A 22,041-nucleotide genomic window follows, 5' to 3' on the forward strand; every position below is an offset into this window, starting at 1 on the left:
TTACAAATTCTGACCGTTATCACTGAGTGAAGCCACAGAGATGAAGTGTAGTATGCTGTATGAAGAAACAGCCATACTTGAACTTTTTAACCCTTTTTTCTTCAGATCAGGAATTGCCTTGTTCTTTCTCTAAATGTCTTTATCCAGTTTCACCTCCTGCTGCCAGATGGCCAAGACTTCTACATGTTTCCAAGGTTAGCACTAACAACATTAATGCTACCCACCATAATCTAACCCAGGAGGGGGCCACAAAAGTAAAGAATGTAACTAAAAAATATATCAGCATCCCTATACTTTGCTGAGAAACAAAAATTGCAACCATCATAGCAGAAGAGAAATTTAAAGGCTGGTCAGGAAATAGAGAAGTCTGCAGTAAAGTCTTTAAGTTTAGAGAATTTTTTTTTAAATAATTTTTATTGAGCTTTAAGTGAACGTTTTAAATAATTTTTATTGAGCTTTAAGTGAACGTTTACAAATCAAGTCAGTCTGTCACATATAAGCTTATATACACCTTACTGCATACTCCCACTTACTCTCCCCCTAATGAGTCAGCCCTTCCAGTCTCTCCTTTCGTGACAATTTCACCAGTTTCTAACCCTCTCTACCCTCCTATCTCCCCTCCAGACAGGAGATGCCAACACAGTCTCAAGTGTCCACCTGATACAAGTAGCTCACTCTTCGTCAGCATCTCTCTCCAACCCATTGCCCAGTCCCTTCCATGTCTGATGAGTTGTCTTTGGGAATGGTTCCTGTCCTGGGCCAACAGAAGGTTTGGCGACCATGACCGCCAGGATTCCTCTCGTCTCAGTCAGACCATTAAGTCTGGTCTTTTTATGAGAATTTGGGGTCTGCATCCCACTATTCTCCTGCTCCCTCAGGGGTTCTCTGTTGTGCTCCCTGCCAGCGCAGTCATCGGTTGTGGCCGGGCACCATCTAGTTCTTCTGGTCTCAAGATGATGTAAGTCTCTGGTTCATGTGGCCCTTTCTGTCTCTTGGGCTCATAGTTAATGGTGTGACCTTGGTGTTCTTCATTCAAGTTTAGAGAATTTTTTAAAAAATAATTTTTTTAAATAATTCTTTCAGTTTTTCCTAGTTACTTTAAAAGTTATTACTGCAACTTAATCAGAACAAGGCCAGGGGCCGACTTCAGAACAGATCATCAGCTGCTCATAAAAAGGTTCAAGCCAAAGCTGAAGAAAACTAAAACAAGTCCACCAGAGCCAAAGTATGACCTCGAGTATATCCCACCTGAATTTAGAGATCATCTCAAGAATAGATTTGATGCATTGGACACTAATGACCGAAAACCAGACGAGTTGTGGGATGACATCAAGGATATCATACATGAAGAAAAGTCCTTAAAAAGACAGCAAAGAAAGAAAAGACCAAAATGGATGTCAGAAGAGACTTGGAAACTTGCTCTTGAACACAGAGTAGCTAAAGCAAATGGAGGAAATGATCATATAAAAGAGCTGAACAGAAAATTTCAACAGGCAGCTCAAGAGGAAAAGGCAAAGTATTATAACGAAATGTGCAAAGGCCTGGAGTTAGAAAATCAGAATTGTAGAACGTGCTCGGTATTTCCCAAGCTGAAAGAACTAGGGAAAAATTTCAAGCCTCAAATTGTGATATAGAAGGATTCCACGGGAAAAATATTGAACTATGCAGAAAACATCCAAAGAAGTTGGAAGGAATACACAGTTAATGTATCAAAAAGAATTAGTCAATGTTCAATCATTTCAGGAGGTACCATAAGATCAAGAACAAATGGTATTCAAAGAAGAAGTCCAAGACGCACTGAAGACATTGGCGAAAAACAAGGTTCCGGAATTGATGAAATGCAAATTGAGGTGCTTCAACAAACGGATGTAGTGCTTGCAGGTGCTCACTTGTCTATGCCAAGAAATTGTCTATGTTACCTAGTCAATCAGCTGGAAGAGATCCATACTCATGCCATTCCAAAGAAAGTGATCCAGCAGAATGTGGGAATTATTTTCAATCACGTCATATGCATGTGAAAGCTGGACAATGAATAAAGGCCAAAGAAGAATTGATGCCTTTGACTTATGGTGCTGGCAAGGAATATTGACTACACAGCAGACTGCCAGAAGTACAAACAAATCTGTCTCAAAAGAAGTGCAGCCAGAATGCTCCTTAGAAGCAAGGATGTCGAGGCTTTGTCTCACAATCTTTGGACATGCTATCAGGAGAGACCAGTCCCTAGAGAAAGGCATCATATTTGGTACAGTAGAGGGTTATCAAAAAACAGGAAGACCCTCAAAGAGATGGACTGACACAGTGGCTGCAACAAAGGGCTCAAACATAGCAATAACTGTGAACGGCAGTGTTTAGTTCTGTTGTACATATGGTCACTACGTGTTGAAACCAACTTGAAATCACCTAACAAAACAACAAAAATGGTTAATTCCTAACTAATAAATCATTGTTAGGAGGACGTATCATTGAATTATATATAAATTCAAGGGTTGAGTAGCAAAATGGAAGACTAGCCTAACCACTACTGATTTTTGAGCCTGTTTTCCTTTCCATTTTTTCTTTAATTATAAAAATCAATGAGAATAACCTTATTCTTTTAAATGATTTCAGAAGAGATAATAAAAACAATATCTATTAAGAAAAACAAATAACAGATGATTTTAGTGTTTTGTTTTTTTTTTTTCTGGTTCACTCCTGGTATATGCTAGTATTTCGAAGCCAGTTGGGTTAGAGTAACATACTTCTAATTCCATTCAAATCCTGGACTAAAGATAAACTGTATAAGGGCCTCCAAAGAGTTAATAGGTAACCACTGCACTTTACCAAATGAGTTGATTTTAGTGCTTGAGGTTAACACAAATTATATTCAACACTTAAATGGCTCAGGTCTTAGGAAGGAAGTCTATCTGTGCAACACCACACCAATTATATAGTGGATGGTTTTATAAACTGCCATGATGAATCCATCTTAAAGCTGACTCTAGTTTGCTCCCAAACATAATGAATCCTACCTGTCCAGCTCAGATTCCCATTTCATCAGATTTCCCAACATCCTTTATAACACCTAAAGCTTTCAGGCACTCGGTTACTGCTTAATGGATTCTACAACAATGAATCGAGTCTATTAAATGAAAATGTATTTCTGCCCGAAGACAAAAAATATCTGGACAAAAAGAATGAGATGTTCTCCTTTTAAAAAGTTAACATACAAATATTTTTTTAAAAAAAGGATTTAGCTTGTCTTCCAATATTGTATAGTATATATTTTAATGTCTAATGTGTGAATTTCTATTCCTGAAATAGCTACTATTACCTATTTCAAAAGGAAATTATCGCAATTGTAAACTACTGCAGTTAACACATACAACGACATCTATAAAGAGGAATGGGAAATATTTTCTTAGCTTTACTTTCACTATAGAAAACAATTTAATTGCAAACTATTGAGGGAAAAAATTTCCCATTATATACTTTTATATGCATTACTTAAGCTTTTAGTTTCTATTTAGAATACATTAAAAACTAGGGAAAGGATTCTTTATATATTCAGTATAACTCCAAATGAAGTTGTTTAAAAATGAAATAAAAAAAAAAATCAACCAGTTGAATTTGCAATACAAATTTCAAGGCCAATTAACAGTGAGATTCCTAAGATATATTTTGACAAAGGCCTTGTACAAATCAAAATTCAAAGTAGGTATGTTTTACCCAGAAAGGTGTCAGAGGAAGAAAGAAATTTAATTGTATGGTTTTCCTTTATAATTTCTACATATTTATTTTTCTCTATATATTGGAATTTATAAACCAAATCAACATTACTGAGCAGTATTTTGGGAGATAACAGTCCTCTGGCAAAGTACGGCCATTTGGACAAAGGACAAAGTGTTTCCAAATCTTAAAAAGAAATGGTTTCAAGGGTCAAATCATGCAATATTAAGGCATGCTTCAAAGATTAATGTGTATTCACTCAACAAACATATCCTGAGTACCTCCTCTGCGCTAGGCATTATTTTAGGTACTGAAGATAATGCAAAAAGCCAATAATAGGAAAATACAGTTCCTAATCCCATGTAGTGAGGGAAAATAGGTATTTAATCACACATTCAAATCTGTCACATATGTGTGAGTGTGTGTGCACGTGCGTGTATACGCAGAAAAAGAAATACTTTTGTAAAATCTTTTGTTTCAGGCATGCATGTGTACTGGATGATGGTACAAAATGTGTTTCTTACTGTGATCACGGTGGAAAAAAAAGCACAGAAACTAGTGATCTAGTGCATAAATGTGGCTGGATATGCCTGCAGGAGCTGAGTTATGAAGATGAGACATGTTAAGAATTTTGGGCAACCACCAAATGATATTAAGCAGGGGGCAATTTCATGATTATATTTCTATTTTTAAAACACCTCTTTGGATATTGTGTGGAAAAGGAATTAGAAGAGTACAAGAGCAAAAGTAGAAAACCTAATGAGAGGGTTATAGTTCAGTCTGGGAATGGTAGTAGTTAGTAGAGACGGTAGTGATTGAGAGAGAGAAACAAATTCCAGATACATTAGAGAGATTGAGATGAAAGGATTTTGTTAAGAGATGCATCTGAAACACACACACCACTTAGAAAAATTAGACGGGAAGAGAGTGGACAGAAGCAAAGAAGGAAGAAAAATGGCAAATCTCAGGCATTACCACATTTCTCAAGTATGTTTAAGGTGGGTTATGCTCAAAATCATCCACATTAAAGGCCTCTGGTTGGATAAGCAGAGCAAGAGAATCTTTTTAAACTTTGTGTAATATTAATCACAGTGAAAAATATCTAACACTCCAATCCACGTAAAGATAGTGGCAACTACAGCTTTTGCTACAACTCTCTCCAACACAGACAAATCCACAGAGTGAAAAGAAAGCAATGAATACCCAATATAAGGAACAAAAGAACAGACATAAATACAGGTCTAAACCTGTTGCCATCAAGTCGATTCCAACTCATAGAGACCCTATAGGACAGAGCAGAACTGCCCCATAGGGTTTCCAAGGGGTGGCTGGTAGATTCAAACTGCTGACTTTCTGGTTAGCAGCAGAGCTCTTAACCACTGCGCCACCAGGATTCCATTAAAGGTCCTGCAGACATTAAAAGGATGAAAAGGAAATATTATGAACAGCTACATGCTTACTCTCATCTTGGGTAAAACGGACTAACTTTTTGATAGATGCAAATGACCAAAGCTCCCTCACAAGGAATAGATGATTGAATAATCTTATAATATTAAAATTCTATAATTATTAAAGACATTGAAGTCATAATTAAAATACTTCCCACAAAGAATCATGCATTGATGACTTCAATGGTGAGTTCTGCCAAACATTTAAGGAAAAAATACTGATTTCACACAAAAAGTGCCAGAAAATAGGAGATTACTTCCCAAGTAACTTTATAAGGCCAGAATTACCTAATGCAAAAACTAAAGGCAATATTTTAAAGAAATAAAAGAGATCAATATCCCTCCTGAATAGAGATGCAAAAATTCCAAACAAAATAAAACAATGTATAAAATGAAATAACGTATCATCCTGGGAATGAAAGTTTGTCTTATTCAACAATCAATATAATTCACAATATTTTTATCTAAAAAACAAAAATCATATGCTTAGTGTCATGGAACGAATTGAGTCCCCTCAAAATACATGTTGAATTCCTGGCCTTTGTACCTGTGAATGCAATTCTGTTTGGAAATAGGGTTTTTCTTTGTTATGTTAATTATATCATACCTGAGTAGGGTGAGTTCTAAATCTAACCACTTCTGAGTTAAAAAAAAAAAAAAAGAAGAACAGATTAGACAGAGACACACATGGGTGACAAGGGGAGAGGAGCAATGCCATATAAGGACTGTCTACAAGGAACCAAGGAATATTAGGACTAGCAACAAGGAAGGAACAAACATGGCCAAGACTTGATTTGGACTATTAGCCTCCAGAACTGTGAGAAAATAAATTTATGTTCTTTTTTTTGGGGGGGGGGCGGTTTAAAGCCACCTACTCATGCCATTTTTGTTATAGCAGCACTGAGAACCTAAGACACTTACTAAATTAGATGCAGAATAAAGCACTGGATAAATTCAACATCTAATCATAATAAAAATGATCTGCAAACTATACATAGAAGGGAATGCCCTCAACCTGAAAGAAAAATCCATCAAAAATTCACAGCTAACACCATTCTTAATAGTGAAAGGCTGAATGCTTTCTGCTAAGATCAGGAGCCAGGCAAAAATTTATTCTCACCACTTTTTTCAACAAATTAGTATAAGTCCTAGCTAGTGAAATAGGAAAAAAAAATTATAACAATAATACAATCACTCGATCAATTCCATCCATACTAGAAAGAAAAAATTAAACTATCTTTATATGCAGATGTCGGGATCATCTACATAAAAATTCAAAGAAATATAAACAAAAAATGCTACTAGAAGAAATGAATTTAGCAAAGGTATGATATCCAAAGTAAATACACAGAAGTCAGTTACTTTTTTATATACTAGCAATGAACTAAATTTTGAAATAAAAACATTTTTTATGATCATAGCAACAAAAATAATGCATACAGGAATACTACATTTACCAAAATGCATGCTAGCCCTGTATCCTGAAATTTCCAGAACTTTACTGGGTACATTTAAAGAACAGCTAAACAAATGGAAAAAGATGTAATGTTCATGGATCAGAAGACATACCACTGTAAAGGTTTCAATTCTCTTCGTATTCACCTATAGCTCAGGTATTCCCAATTAAAAGCTCAGCACGTACTTATGTGGAAATTGACAAGTTTATTCCAAAAGTAAATGGCAATGCATAGAGCCTAGAATAGCCTTAACAACTTTGAAAAAGCACAAAGTTGAAACATTTATACTACTTGACTTCAAGGTTTACTATAAAGCTAAAATATCAAATCATTGTGGTATTGGCATAATGATTGACATATAGATCAATTAAACAGAACAGAGTGTCACAGACGTGGTCAATTTGTTTTTTTGTGGGGGTTAATTTTTTGTGCTACTTCATTATATTTTTGGTGAAAGTACACACAGCAAAGCAGGTTCAAAAATATGAAATACTTCATCCTTGCACAGGGGACATGCTAATCTTCGCTGTATCACTCCAATCTTAGCAAATGCACTGCCAGTGCAAGTGGGTCTTTTCAACAAATTGTAACAGAAAAAAATGGATGTATTTATGCAAAAAAATTAATCTTGACCCCTAATTAAGCTATAAAAAAATTTGAAATGGTTTATAGAGCTAAATATAATAGCTAAAACTTATATCTTGGTGACTTTTAGATAAAACACAGAAAATACAAATTTTTCAATTAGTCTTCAATATTAAAAGCTTTCCTTCTTGAAAGGCCACTATTAAGACAATCTTAAAGAATCAAACGAATTCCAGATGCTCCTTAACTCTCACTCAACTACTAAACCAGTGGTTCTCCAGTGCGGTCCCAAGACCAGTGGTTCTCCAGTGCGGTCCCAAGACCAGTGGTTCTCCAGTGCGGTCCCAAGACCAGTGGTTCTCCAGTGCGGTCCCAAGACCAGTGGTTCTCCAGTGTGGTCCCAAGACCAGTGGTTCTCCAGTGTGGTCCCAAGACCAGCCGCATCAGTACCACCTAGGAACGTGTCCCAGAAAACCCAGGAACGTGTAGGAACACCAATTATCCATCTCCCACCTTGGATTTACTGAATTTGACACTCTGTGCGTGGAGCTCAGCAATTTCTATTTTAACAAGCCCTCCAAGTGATTCTGATTTGAGCTATATTATCAAATAAATAGTCCTTGAATAAAGTTAAAACAAAAAAAAAAGGACACTGTTAAGGACTTTAAAGGCAAACCACAGTGTGGGAGCAACATTTGCAAACATACAACTGATTAAGAACTTATATCACGGATATTTAAAGAATTCTTAAAATTCAATAGCAAGAAGAAAAAAATAACATAAAAACTGGAAAAAGACTTTAATAGACACATCACCTAAGAATATATGCAAGTGGACAATAAGTACAAGAAAATATGTTAAAAATATTAGGCCTCAGAGAAACGTAAATTAAAACTACCATGAGATAATATTACTACACACAGACCAGAATGGCTAAAAATTTTTAAATGACTGACAATAGCAAGTATTGATGAGAATGTGGAGCAATTGGTACACAGATAGTCGGCAGGACTGCAAATGATATGCCACTTTAAAGGGAAAATACTTCTACAGTTACTTTAAAAGTTAATCATGAATTTACCATATGATCCAACAATCCCATTTCTATGTATTTACCTACGATACACAAAACATATGTCCACACAAAGATGTGCATTTGAGTATTCACAGAAGCTTTATTCATAATAGCCCCAAACTGGAAACAACACACACACAAAACCAAACCAAACTCGTTGCCGCCAAGTTGATTCCAACTCATAGCGACCCTGTAGGACAGAGAGTAGAACTGCCTCATAGGGTTTCCAAGGAGTGGCTGGTGGATTTGAACTGCCAACCTTTTGCTTCACAGAACAGCCAAGCTCTTAACCACTGCACCACCAGGGCTCTGGAAACAACACAAGTGTCCATCAACTTGTGATGTATTTACTTAATGAAAAATACTACTTAGCAGGCAATTAAATGAAATGATCTACTAATACATTCAATGTTATGGATGAATCTCAAAAGCATTATGCTGAGTAAAAAAAAAGCCAGATACAAAAACTACATACTGAATGATTCCATTTATATGAAATCCAGAAAATGCAAAACTGTAATGACAGAATGCAGGTAAGCTGTTGACCAAAGCTGAGGGTGAGTGGAGGGGACTGACTACAACAGAACCTCAGTGAGTGATGGAAATATCTCCACCATGATTACAGTGCTGGTTACAAGACTGTATTTGTTTAAGTTAAACTTAAAGCTGGCCATTTTATTATACGCAAATGCAAAAAGAGAACTGATTTAAAAATTTACTGATGTAAATAATGCCATTTAATCTTTACAGTACTCTTGTAGGTTAAGTGTTAGTATTATCATTTTATACTTAGAAAACCAAGGTTTTACCTTGGTTATGTGGCTACTAGGTGGTAGGAACAGAACTATGCCCTTTACCATGCTGCTTGTTCCTGCACTGGAATCTAAATAGAACACTCTAATGAAGTCAAAGATCAACTTCATCCGTTGATACAAAGATAAAATAAAGGGTAGTTATCAAATTATGGTAAACCTTATCTCCAGTGCCACCCAAAACATAATCATATATATATAAATGGTATATACATAGGGTATAAATATAAATATATATATATATATATATACACACACACACACCCTGATGGTGCAGTGGTTAAGTGTGTGGCTGCTAACCAAAAGATTGGTAGTTCAAATCTACCAGCTGTTCCTTGGAAACCCAATGGGGCAGTTCTACTCTGTCCTTTAGGGTCGCTATGAGTCAGAATCGGCTCCACAGCAATAGGCAATGGGTAACACACGAGTTGGCTCCGTGATTCAATATTGTCCCCCCAAAATTTACGTTGAAGTCCTAATTCCTGGTACCTGTGAACATGACAGTGTTTGGAAATAGGGTCTTTGAAAATATCGGTTAACATGAGGTCATACGAGGGTGGGGTGGGTCCTAATCCAATCATGATGGTGTCCTTAGAAAAGAGAAGAGACTCAGAGGGACAGAGAAGACGTCCATTGATCACTGAGTTACACTGCGGCTGCAAACCTAGGAATGCCTGAGGCTACCAGAGCTGAGAGAGACAAGGAAGGATCTTCCCAGAGAGCCTTCAGAGAGAACAGGGCCTTGATTTGCTGACACCTTGAATTAGAACTACTAGCCTCTATAACTGTGAGAGAATAAATTTCTCTTGTTTAAAGCCACTATAGTTGTATTTTGTTATGGCAGCAGTAGGCAACTAATACAGAATATATTAGAGAGGGAGAGAGAATTCCAAGAAGTTGGTACAATATATAAACAATCTGTTGCAACTTTCCAAAATGTCTTAAGTTTACTAAAAATAGAATTTGTACTAAATAAATTAATTCCCCTCTTTTCTTTCAATTACATATCTGATAAAGAAAAAAAGTAGTTTAGATTTCTCTTTTTAAACAAATCATAAATACCATTTAATTAAAAAATGAACCAGAAAGGGTACTTTTTCCTTCCTAAAAATCCTATTAAGCATATTAAAAGGTTATACAGAAATGATTTTAGCACAAAGTAAATCAAATTTGTTTATAGCATGCTGTTGTGTCCGAGTCTCAATAAACAGGCCAATGCAAGACATTATTTTAGCTCTCCTAATATCGGCTTTTTTTAATATTGGCTCCATAAATTCCACTTATTAGGACTACTTTTCTTGAAGTTAACCTACCAACGAAGGTATTCACCTCTTCCTTGAAGAACAGGCTGTTCCGTTCCCTAGAAACCTAAGTTACACTGTTATCTGAAGTGTCTGAGCACAGACTTCAAAAGGAGACAGCTGAAGAACACATCTTCACAGCTCCTTGATCTCTGGTTGGGAGTGTGTACATATATTTCTAAATTATCTAAAGGGAAATGTCGAGTTTACTTTTGGAATGTTTAGAAGTTAATTTGTTCTGATAAAGGTGAAATGGCGAGACTGTTAGTTCAAGAGATAGTATCCATTTAATGTGGCCAAATGCTGGAGTGTTAAGCTTCAACTCAAACCTATTTTGACAAATATGTTTTAAACATATACTATTATATGGAAACTTCATTTAACAAAGAGTCCTTATCATTTGAAGATAAGTGCTAAAATACATATGGATAAAATGATATGAAGTCTTAGATTCACTTCAAAATACTATAGGAGGGAAAAAGTAGAGGGGGTGTGGATAGGGTGGAACTGGCCATTAAAAACCAAAAAAACAAACCTGTTGCCATCAAGTCACTTCTGACTCATAGCGACCCTACAGGACAGAGTAGAATTACCCCATAGAGTTTCCAAGGAGCACCTGGTGGATCTGAACTGCCGCCGACCTTTTGGTTAGCAGCCGTAGCTCTTAACCACTACGCCACCAGGGTTTCCAGAACTAGCCATTAGTTGATGGTTATTTGGCCTGGGGTGAGAGCTACATGGTGGTTTGATGTATTATTACTTACTTTTGGTATGTTCAAAATGCTCCATAATAAAAAGTTTTAAGAAAATGGAATTTGCATTTCAAAACCACTGTTTATACTGAAATGAAAATGAACCAATGTTCTCAAGCTCCTTGGTGAGTTGGTTATCGGAAACCAGACCACATTTTTCATTTGATTTGATGCAATGCTTTATATACATGATGGTTAGGTTCCTGAGCCAATCCACAAAAACCTATAAATTTTATTTTAAATTTACTAATCACCATGATTTAACTCAGTCATGGATTTAAAACTCTTTTGTGGGCTGGCCTGAGTAGCTAACACCCCCATATAATGTTATTTCCATGAGGCAATGTGTTCCACAGAGGTGAGAAAAATGGACATTTAACTGTATCAGATACATGTTTTCCAAACTATCACTGATCATTGTGACCTCACTGACATTATGATATGATGTATCATCCAATTAAGGACAATTTTAGAATGAAAGGAGACATTATTAATAATTGTAATGAGACAACAGGCAAAAATTGAGACTGCCTTAAGCCAACCAAAATATATGGTCCCCCTATCTATCAGGTGAAATGCATTTATGTTCCTATGCTGAAAAAGCTTATGTATGTCACAGAAACTTTATGATTTTTCTAATTTCACAACACTATTTTTTTTTATTACTCTACAAAATGAAAACAGAGAACTATAAAACTACAAAATAATCTTTAAACCACACTCTGTAAAGCATTACATATTTTTTCTTAATTTAAGGATTTTACAGATTATATATGGTGCTAAAATTAGCCTAAAGGTTCCAAATAATTTCTGTCCCATTCAAATTACAAACGTTTTATACTGTAAATTGTTTTTATGCCTTTTGTGCTTTTAAGTAATGACTGTCTTAACACTTACTTGAAAGAATCTCAGCTCTGATGACAACGAAGTTGAGTCATAAAAATAAAATAAAAATTTAAAAACAAAGCCTCAATATTCCCTTTATTAGCAAAAAAGGCCAGGCTACACTATGGCAACAAATGAACCCTGAAATTTCAGTGGCCTAGGACATAAAAGTGTTTCTTCATTCAAAATTCTCTTTGCACAGCTCCCTTCAAGAAGAATCTTGGGAATCCAAGCTCTTTCTATATTGTGGCTATGCCATCATATGCACGGCCTCCACCATCACTAAGCTGGAAGAACAAGGAGTGTAGGCACGCTGGCTCCTTCACACTATTCCAGGAGGTAACTCAGATGATTTCCGGTCATATTGCATTGGCCAGAGCTAGTCATATGACACCACCTAACTGCTAGGAGGCTAACACATAGTACTCTTTATTTAGGTTCAGGATGAGGAAAACGAAATGGGATTCTGGCGACAGAAGTTAATCTTTCAGTCAGACCTACGACGTTTTCAACCAAATAAGTGGGCATTTCCATACTTTATCTGCTCGAAGTAACATCTGTGAGCCCATTATGTCCACCATTTCCAATTCAGCGTAACAGTGTCTGAAATACCGTAAGTGAAATAAATAATTTCCAGAGAAAAACCTTTACACAAATGTCTTCAGAAGCCCATTCTAACAGCAAGGAAACAAGGATTCAGGAAATTGTTCTAAACAAAACGTTTCAAGTTATGACTTAATCTTTCTTTCTGATGTTCTGTATGAAGATAGGCAAGTAGCTCATCATAGCTCTCTCTGAAAAACTCTTAATATTTTGGAGATTGGTACAACTCAGTCTCTTCTTCCTTGAGTTAAATACTTCAAACGATCACTTAATGTTTGTTCATTATAAACCAGTTCTAAAGGGGGAAAGGCTTTGCGATCTATGATTCACTATATTAGCTGTATTCAATTAAAATGATAAAGGACTAATGTGGGAAAAGAGTATTTAAGGATACAAAGATGATTACTTAAGAGAATTCTCGGTAATGACTTAGATGGAAAGATAACTACTTCCTATACATTTAATGGCAATGTGAATTATTATTAAGAATGATGATTAAAGACTCAATCTATCATTTATGTAGAAAAGATGGTGAACTAACCATCTTTAAAGCTCTAATTTTGGAATTTTCCCTGATATTTCTAGTGTAATACAGACAAGCCACTGAAAGTTCTTTTCTAGCTTTGCACTATCTATGATAATGAAAATCATATCCTCTTTTCCACATAGCATTGGAGAAAGATTTTATCTAGGGGCTAAAATAGAACTAATGAGGGAGAGTGCTTGAGTTTCAAGCTAGCTTTCTTTCCTAAATGATCTTTTTTTTTGTTCTAAGGACTACATAATTGGCAGTCAGTAGATACAGCTTAAATGCCTGTTGTTGGCCCCACAGCCCCTGCCTGGGAAAGTAGCCTCAGGCAGTTCTTCTTGCAGGAACAAAGATAGAACCACATGACCCTGCCCTGAAGAACAAGAATTATTGCTTAAGAAAAAGATAACTATATATTCAGGTAGCTATGTAATGTATCATTCAAATTGGGATGATTCTGAGAATAAAATGGGAAGCTAGGACTAATTTCACCTGGACAACAGGTATAAACTTTGAATGTTCGGGTGTTCGCCCTTCCATGTGTAAGCTGCCCTCACCGAGATCTATTCAGCGTTAACGAAGCAGCACAAGACTCTTTCTGTTAGGGATAACCTGTGGAAGATTTTTGTTGTTGGGGTTGTTTGCTGCTGTCAAGTCAATTCTGACTCATGGTGACCCCATGTGCTCAGAGTAGAACTGTCCACAATGTTTTCATGGCTGTGACCTTTCAGAAGCAGACCACCAGGCCTGTCTCCCGAGGCACCTCTGGATGGATTCGAACTGCCAGCCTTTTGGCTAGTAGTTGAGCAATTAACGGTTTGCACTCCCCAGGCGCAAATTGACCCAACCAGTTCTCTCATGCTGGAGAGTACAGATAAGTGACACACAAAAGGAGGAAGGCTCAGTGTTGCATAAGCTATCAGTGGTTCAGTGGTAGAATCACTGCCTTCCTTGCAGGGCATCTGGTTCAATTGCTGGCCCATTCATGTCATGTGCAGCCACCACCTGTCTGTCAGTGGAGGCTTGAGTGTTGAGTGTTTCAGAAAAACTTCCAGGGTAAGATGAACTAGGAAGAAAGTCCTAGAGATCTACCTCTGAAAAAACAGCCAAGGAAAACCATATGGGTCACAACAGTCTGATCTCCAACCAATGATGGGTGGCATGGTTTTTGCGCACAGTGAGGCAGGCAGCCTCAGAGCCCAGCCCGTCTAATAGACATCTGCTCTGGCTTATCCTCCTACACCAAGCAGAATAAACCCCACATTCTTCTAAAATTGTCCTTGACAAGATAATCACAGAATGGGCCACAGATGGCCCCAACCCACCTCTGGGTGGTGAGTTATCATCTTAATGGAAGAAAATCAACCTCTTCCTCCATCCTGGGGGATTGAACCCTTGTCTAAAGAAAATGCATAGTCATCCCCAAGCTCTGAGCACCTGCAAGAAGGTCAATCCTGAATATTCATGATGAATTTACATTTCCTTGTCCGCTCTCTGAAAAAACCGAGGTCCCCAAGCTGCCTGTGAGCAATCTTGGAGGCAGCAGCCCGATTGCTCCTTTTCCTTGAAGGACGAAATAAAGGCGTCTTTCTAAATCTCTCACCTTTGCCTCTTGTTTATTGGCGGTAACAAGTCAGGCCGAGCAAAACCTGGGGATTTTACCTGGCAACAAGGGGATCACCATGAATGGAGGGCCAACTCTACGCAGTTTAACAACAATAGTGTTGCATAAGGTTACTATAACTGGTGGGTCTTGGAGAACACTAGAGCTGCTGCGAAATTGCAAAGAAGAATTTATTGTTTAGTCCCTCCTCCGGAGCACAGAGCGGCTTCCTGTGCTATCTCACTTCCTGGTTATCCTTATAATGAATTTCTACCACCTAGCTCTGGAAACCCTTGTGGTGGAGTGGTTAAGAGTTCCGCTGCTAAACAAAAGGTTGACAGTTCAAATTCACGAGGCACTCCTTGGAAACCCTATGGGGCAGTTCTACCCTGTCCTATAGACTCCTTTTGAGTCGGGATCAACTCGATGGCAACAGGTTAGCTCTTGCAGCACAATGGTTAAGAGCTACAGATGCTAACCAAAAGATCAGCAGTTCGAATCTACCAGCTTCTCCTTGAAAACCCTACATTACTGTCCTACTCTATCCCAGGGTTGCTATGAGTCTGGTCTTGGTTAATATAAACTGAAAGCATCTCTATCTTGTAACATTAACAGTATACACAACGCATATTTCTATTATCATCAGAATTTCAGTATTAGGGTTAGGGGGCAAGTAGTATGGAATAGGAAATGAGAGTGACCCTGTTGCTACTACCTTTGAGTTATAGGTCAGGAAGCTGGAAAACCAAGGAGGTACAGTTGTCCTGCGGTATCTACCAGGGATTGGTTACAGGACCTCCCATGGATACCAAAATGCACAGATGCTCAACTCCCTTGTATAAAATGACGTTGTTGCTGTTGTTAAGCACCATAGAGTTGGTTCGGACTCATAGCGACCTTATGTACCACAGAAGGAAACACTGTAAAATGACGTAGTATTTGCATATAACTTATGCACATCCCCCCGTATACTTTAAATCATCTCCAGGTCACTTAATACCTAATAAAATGTAAATGCTATGAAAATAGCTGTTACTGCTTACACTTACCACTTAGTGCTTTCTCAGTCTTTGCAAGCACTTCATCACACACCAGAGAGACCATTTTTGGTGTTGTGCGGTCAGCACTAATACTTCCGCGAATTTCAGCTTTATTGTGCGCATGCTCAATTTGTTCTTCCCATGTTACGGCTCACTTCGGCAGCACCAGACCAGTTTTCAAAAGATCTAAGATTTTTATTTTCTAATCAAGAGATAGCACCTTACAGTCCCCCTTAGCCTTTGAGGGATTGCTTTGACCACTTCGCTGCTTTTTAGCAGCCATGTTTCCACAGAAATAAAGGGTGCACACAACAAGTAGCAAACTAAATAGACCTGAGGAGAACAATGCTCTCGAGCGCTGCAGAGAGACTGAGGATTGTGAAATGGCGGGAGGTGACAGCACGGGATGCCTACACACCGCTTCATCCGTGTGGATTCAGCGGAGTGCTCAGGTTATGGCAAATTCAAGTTTTGCCTTGGGGAACTTTTTTTTTTCCTGAATATTTTTGATCTGTCGTTAGTTGAATCCATGGATGCACAAATATGGAGGGACGACAGTATTACTAAAAAAAATTAGATGCTCATCTAAATATATTTATTTGAATATTATGCATTTTTTTAAAACTCTTGTGACCAGAGCAAGTAATATTTTACCAAACCAAAAAAAAAAAAAAAGACCAAATCCATGTTGTCTAGTGGATTGCGACTCATAGTGACCCTACAGGACAGAGTAGAACTGCCCAGTAGGGTTTCCAGGGATCACCAGGTGGATTCATACTGCTGATCTTTTGGTTAGCAACCAAGCTCTTCAACCATTTTGCCACCAAGGCTAATGCTTTACCAAAGCCAAACCCACTGCCCTCCAGTATTTTCCGACTCATAGTGACCCTGTAGGACAGAGTAGAACTGCCCCCATAGAGCTTCCAAGGAGTGCCTGGTGGATTCAAACTGCTGACCTTTTGGTTACAGCCATAACTCTTAACCACTAAGTCACCAGGGTTGTTTTGTTTTTTTTTTTTTAAACAGGTATCGTAAAAACTGCTTGAGTTACCAATAATTCCACAATATAGTGAAAATAGGATACTAAGTAAAAATAAATGAGGTTCAGAAAAACAAACATTTTAAAGCATAAAATATAAGGAAATTCAAGTCTGAAAAATTTTTAAGCAGTCTAAATGTGAAGTTGAAACAGATCTAACAAAGGTTTCATCTACTGCCATCTAGTGGAAATATAATTTATATTTATTATTAGACACTGACAAGACAAAACAAAATAATAATAGTTTAATGTTCAAACTCTAGGGAACCTTAGAAATTATTCACTCCAGTGATTTTAGACCAACAGATCTCTGAGGCTGTCACCGAGACACTTGGGTACCCCTGAAAGTGCAGGATGGGGGAGGGGGGAGGGTTCTGGGTCCCCACCCTGAATCCAACTAGAACAATTACAGTTTTATCTGTTTTATATTTTGGGCTTCTGAGAAAATTTCATTTAAGAAAGGGTTCTATTTCTAAAAAGGAGAAAAAATAAATGTTGAAACACCAGATCTGGTACCATGCCCATCATTGTATAAATGTATAAACCAGTAAACACCAGTGTTCCAACGTCACATAGATGGCTGGTGGCAAGGCTAGCATTAAAACTAAGGACTTCTGACTAGAATTTTGATTCAAATACTTTTGGGGTAACAAACAAACTTGAAGCCCAGTGTTTTTTGTTCAACAGCACAAAGGGTTCATTTCATTTAAACATAGATTTCCTTAATCTTTATTAAAATACCTTGACCCTACTATCTACCTTGCACCATTAGAAACTTGAATGGACACAGAATCTCAAAATGAATCAATGGAAATGAGATCATGGCTGTTAACTGTAATTACTCTTTGTCAAATACACAATTAGACTTAGTCTACCACTCCTTGGAAATAATAAAGAAAAAGTAGCTTGTGGAGAGAGTCTAAGAAGGACCTGGTGACATACGTCTGAAAAAATTGGCCAGTGAAAACCATACAGGTAGCAGTGGAACATTGTCTTATATAGTGGCGGAAGATGAGCCCTTAGGTTGGAAGGCACTCAGAGATGACTGGGGAGGAGCTGCGTCCTTAAAGTAGAGTCAACCTTAATGATGCAGATAGAGTAAAGCTTCTGGGACTTTCATTTGCTGGTGTGGCATGACTCAAAATGAGAAGAAACAGCTGCAAACATCCATTAAGAATGAGAACACAGAATGTACAAAGTATGAATCAAGGAAAATTGGAAGTTGTCAAAAATGAACTAGAATGCATAAAGATCAATATTCTAGGCATTACTGAGCTGAAATGGACTGGTATTGGCCATTCTGAATGAGAAAATAACATTGTCTAGTATGCCAGGAATGACAAATCGAAGAGAATCGATGTCACATTCATCATCAAAAAGAACAACTCATGATCTATGCTGAAGTATAATGCTGTCAATTATAGGAAAATATTCATATGCCCGTGAGGAAGCCCAGTTAATACTAATGTTATTCAAATATATGCACCAACAACTAATGCTAAAGATAAACTAAAAATTTTTACCAACTTCTGCAGTCTGAAATTGATCAAATATGCAATCAGGATGCATTAATAATTACTGGTGATTGGAATATGGAAGTTGGAAACAAAGAAAGATCATGTCGTAGGCTGGGTTCTCTAGAGAAGCAAAACCAGTAAAACGTTTAAATATGTATAGAAAGAGATTTATAGCAAAGAAATGGCTCGTGTGATTGCAGAGGCTGAAATGACCCAAGTCCGAGGCTTCTCCCAATTCATGTAGCTGCAGAGGCTGGAGAACCCAAGATTCACAGGTGGGAGAGTGGGGCTCCTGCTCTCAGGCTGTGAAGATCTATGAATTCTAAGATCTGCAGATAAGCTAATAGCTCAAGTCCCAAGAACCAGAGGTCAGATGAACAGGAGACAGTGCAGGATCCAGAGTGAGCAAAAAAGCCAGAACACCTGCTCATATTTGGATGTAGGCCACACCCCCAAGGAAATTCTCTTTCAACTGATTGGCTACTCGCAGCAGATTCAATCTTGGGAGTTATTACATATAAACACTGAGAATCATGGCCCAGCCAAGTTGACACATAATCTCAAAATGAATCAATGGAAATGATTTTAAAATAGAGTTTATGCAACCATGGTAATCTACATAGAGTAAGATAACAAAGGATGTTAATTTTTTCCATATACTTTCTGAATTTTATCCCAGATCAGTAGTTAGAAAATATGGCCTTGGTGACAGAAACAACATGGAAGATCACACGATAAAATTTTGAAAGACCAAAAACTTATTGCAAATACTTTGTTTCAACAACATAAATGGTGACCACACACATGGACCTCACCAAATGGAATACGCAGCATTCAAATCAACAACATCTGTGGAAAGAAACGATGAAGAACATCAATATTATCAGTAACAACAAGGCCAGGGGACAACTGTGGAACAAACTGTCAATTGCTCATATGTAAGTTCAAGCTCGAAGCTGAAAAATCAAAACAAGTCCATGAGAGCCAAAGTACAACCTTGGGCACACACTATCTGGATTTAGAGATCATCTCAAGAATAGATCTGACGTATTGAACATTAATGACCAAAAACCAGACGAGCTATAGGATAACATCAAGGACATCATACACAGAGAAAGGAAAAGGTCATTAAAAGGACAGAAAAAAAAAAAAAAGACCAAAATGGGTGTCAGAAGAGACTCTGAAACTTGCTCTTGAATGTAGAACATTTCAAAGGGCAGCTGGAGAAGACGAAGTAAAATATTATACCGAAATGTGAAAAGACCTGGAGATAGAAAACCAAAAGGGAAGGACATGCTTTCATTTCTCAAACTGAAATAACTGAAGAAAAAAAATTCAAGCTTTGAGTTGCAACACTGAAGGATTCTATGGGCAAAAAATTGAACAATGCAGGAAGCATCAAAAGAAGACGGAGGGAATACACAGACTCAGTGCACCAAAAAGAATTAGTAAATGTTCAACCATTTCAGGAGGTAGCATATGACCAAGAACCGGTGGTACTGAAGGAAGAAGTCCAAGCTGCACTGAAGACTTTGGTAAAAAACAAGGCCACCAGAAGAGATGGAATATCAATTGAGATGTCTCAACAAACAGATGCGACGCTGGAAGCACTCACTCATCTATGCCAAGAAATTTGGAAGATACCTACCTGGCCAACTAACTGAAAGAGTAGGTTTTATTTGTCCCCATCCCAAAGAAAAGTGATCCAATGGAATATAGAAATTATCAAACAATATCATTAATATCACATGCAAGTAAAATTATGTTAAAGATAATTCAGAAACAGTTGGAGCGGTACATGGGCAGGGAACTGCCAGAAATTCAAGCCAGATTCAGAAGAGGACATGGAACAAGGGATATGATTTCTTATGTCAGATGGATCTTGGCTGAAGACAGAGAATACCAGAAAGATGTTTACCTATGATATATTGACTATGCGAAGGCATTTGATTGTGTGGATCATAATAAATCATGGATAACATTGCAAACTGTATTTACTTCTATATTTATTCTATCTCTTCTCAAAGAATTTGCAAATCTTTAATCAAAAAAATGCAAGGTTTTTCTATATCTAAATTAAAAGATCCTTCTTCCTTAATTTGCAATCCAAACTTGCATCCCTGGTATGATACCACATAATGTTTCTTCTAGTGTTTAAAAGCAAGTTACAAAATTGTGTAGAGAGTGAAACTTCAATATTATTCAAAAGGTGTAATATTTTAAAATAGAGTTTATGCAACCATGGCAATCTACATAGAGTAAGATAACTAAAAATGTTAATTTTTTCATACACATTCTGAATTTTTCAAACTTAAAAAAATAGTAATTTTATAATCAGAATTTCAAACTTAAAATAGTGACTTTATAATCAGAATTCTTAAAATCAAAATTTAAAAAAAACATGCTTTCTTTTCCTGACTCTGCCACAAATTAGCTTTATAAATTTAGACAAGTCAATTACCATTTCTTTTCCATGTTTCCTGTGCACATTTGAACAATACAGAATTAAACTTGAACATTTTAAGTCTGTTTCAAACGCTAAATGGTTCCGATTTTATGATATCATTATTCTCACTTTGAATGAGTATGCTTTAGTATATAAACTGCTGATTGTTTCTTTTATGCCCATAACCTAAGTCATTAAAGTTTAAAAATATTCATGGACTTTATGAAGAGTCAAATAACAAGAGAAGGTGCTTACTCAGAAATCATTTGAGAAGCTCCAGGATGCATTTAAAAATTTTGAATTATATGTTGGTAGAAAATAACAATAACCTGTCCTCCTTAAAAAAAAAAAAAAAAGTTTTCAAAGATTAATGAGGTAAGAAGTTTTCTGTGTACATGAACTTGTTGGCTAGAACACAGGATGATATCAAGACTACTAGGAATTTAATGTTCTGAGCTGCTTATTTACTGAATCTGATTTAGGAAATAATATTGAAATCATTATTCCCTGTCCTTGAGCATGGAGAATGTGACCCAGCTGGAGCTGGGCTCACAAGGACTCACAAGGACACATCAACTGGGCCCTGAGATATAAGGACAATAGCTAGGATAATCTTGGGAAATATCTTCCAGAGAACCTTTCACATAAGCCAATAAACCAGAACACAAAAGGCTTTCCACTCTTATCTTTTGCTATTAACATTTAGTGAATAGAAAATTGTTGGACCAATGAAGACCCTCCTGATTGTCATTACTGAAACCTGAACCAATGATTGTAAAGAAAGACAATTCAAAATGGAGGATCACAGTTTCTAGTCAGTCTGTGAAAAGGTGAAGCTTTCGATGGTTTTGCCCATTTTGAAATGGTTGGGCATACATGGCTCTAGCAGCATGCTTGTGCGTTTTGCCATTCTTGCCTATCCTGTAATATTTCCTTGGACTCAGGCAGACATGGCTCTGGCAGCATGCTTGTCCACTTCCCACTTTTGCCTTTTTGAATATATGCCAAATAAAACTTTGTTTTTGCTTTACTAAACTTTGTGATGTTTTTTCACTACAACTAATGCAAACAGAAAAATCATGGGCAACTGGAACCATCAACTCCAGGAGGACTGTCTTTGTTGTCTAACACTGCTATAACAGAAATACCACAAGTGGAACGGCTTTAACAAAAAGAAATTTATTATCCCATAGTCTAAGAGGCTAGACGTTCACATTCAGGGTGCCAGCTCCAGGAGAAGTCCT

At 37.1% G+C, this 22,041-nt stretch overlaps 1 long non-coding RNA gene and 1 pseudogene across 4 annotated transcripts in view; both read right to left on the reverse strand.

The window, feature by feature from the left end:
* LOC126061472 (uncharacterized) overlaps positions 1–22,041 on the reverse strand; it is a 597,975-nt gene that overhangs the window by 563,798 nt on the left and 12,136 nt on the right. The window lies entirely within an intron of this gene.
* LOC126061852 (uncharacterized) lies at positions 7,089–7,174 on the reverse strand (annotated as a pseudogene).

Source organism: Elephas maximus, chromosome 18 (genome assembly GCF_024166365.1).
Source record: "Elephas maximus indicus isolate mEleMax1 chromosome 18, mEleMax1 primary haplotype, whole genome shotgun sequence".
NCBI classification, from domain to species: domain Eukaryota; kingdom Metazoa; phylum Chordata; class Mammalia; order Proboscidea; family Elephantidae; genus Elephas; species Elephas maximus.